The following is a 1,758-nucleotide window of genomic DNA, read 5'->3' on the forward strand; positions in this document are numbered from 1 at the left end:
TGTCATTCTTATCACCCAGTAAAAGGCAAGGCTATGTACACAAACCATTGCACTACACCTCCCTGCCCTGTGTTTGATTGATAACAAATAATTCATCAATTATGTTGCAATTCAATACTACTCAACACTTACACTATCAAGTAAATTTGATCATTTACTATCATTTAAATTTAATCATACTGTCAAATGTATTTGATAATTTCATGACTTCTCAACAATATTGCTGGCCAGCCAACCTCTTCAATTTCAAACAACACACATTTTTCAATTATCAAATTGGGGTTGTTTGTGTTCATTTAATCTTGATTAGTTTTGCAATAGTAAACCTTTATAGGAGAAAAGTGTTGATACTCTTATGGGTGTTTCTCCCAGAGCTTTCCACTTTGAAGGTTGGCATTTTCTGCAATATTTCAATCTATTAATCTCTTCTTCTTTTTGTATTTTCCCATGTAGAGATGGGGTCAGGATTTTTCATCTGCTTCTCAATATCTAAATCAGCCCTAGGGTGGTTGGTTTTAGGCTTGGCTTACATTTGATTTTGACTACAAATTGGATGGCCAAAATTGTGTTCTATGATGCTAACCATTGTTGACAAAATAAACTATCACTACACTCCAAACAAAATACAAACACAAGAATGCTTAAAAGTTGGCTCTCTCACACTAGAAAGTTTTGAAACATTTCTCAACAAAAACTGCCCTCCTTCGCCAATGGTACCACGCCCTCGCGAGAGGATTTGCCACCCTGGCTTCCGGCAGTTGTGGCCGGGGGTTGACCAGCCCCTTGGTCGTAACAGATGGAGTTTCGCCCACTAGGACAACCACTGGGTCCGTCTTCCCCGTCCTCTTCGACGGACACCTGCAGAGAGGAATAGGGTGTTAGTAGGGGTGCACAACAAGGACCCTGGTTAATCGATCCCCACCGAGACCATTGATATAATATATATCGGCTTTTTAGGCCCCACAAGGAGATATTGGTGATCCCGCGCGTGGACCAAAGGAAGGCTAATAGATCGTTCGGCGAGAAACCTGCGCTTAAGGTACCACTCAAGAAAGAGCCCCTTTCTCGAGTCTCGCTGACTGGTCCCTTAGCCAAAACCCATGTTCTTCGCATTGCTTGTCCATAACGAAGCCTGGGAGGTTCCACCTCCTGTTTATTTAGATCCACTTTAGAAAATTAGAAGTTAGAATGTTATCAAAATTGGGCGAATGTAAATTCCCCCGATTTCATGTAAATTCCCCCGATTTCAAAATTACTTCCTATAGGGTCATATGTAAATTCCCCCGATTAGTAAACCGCACAGGACGGAGGAAATCCAAGGAAAGGAAAATACGCCTTCTCTTTAGGGTACAGTCTTCATTTTTCAACAAGCTCACTTCATAAGCCACTCTGGAATATTATCCTTTCACTTACGTTATTCGTTGTTGTTCTAGCGGTCAAGCTCCACCGAGGGGGATTGATAGTCTCTAGCCAATAATTATTGCAGTCAACCATCACGGAGGACCTGTGCTTTTCCTTTGAAACATGATAAAACCACCAGCTAGCCAGGCTGGTTAGGGTTTGACTGCTCTGCTCCCTATTTATAGTACCACAGCAGGACACTGGTCTGCTCCTTGTTTAAGGTCCCCCAGACTTACCTTATTGGTATCATTAGAGGCTTTAGCTTTGGCATTACCACCGCCAGGTTGGGTGGCAGTGTTCTTCTTAGGTCCCGGTTTGGGAGATGGCGTTGTGTCGGGAGGGGTGGGGGAACAGGGA

Source organism: Diaphorina citri, unplaced genomic scaffold (genome assembly GCF_000475195.1).
Source record: "Diaphorina citri unplaced genomic scaffold, Diaci psyllid genome assembly version 1.1 scaffold3761, whole genome shotgun sequence".
NCBI classification, from domain to species: Eukaryota; Metazoa; Arthropoda; class Insecta; order Hemiptera; family Psyllidae; genus Diaphorina; species Diaphorina citri.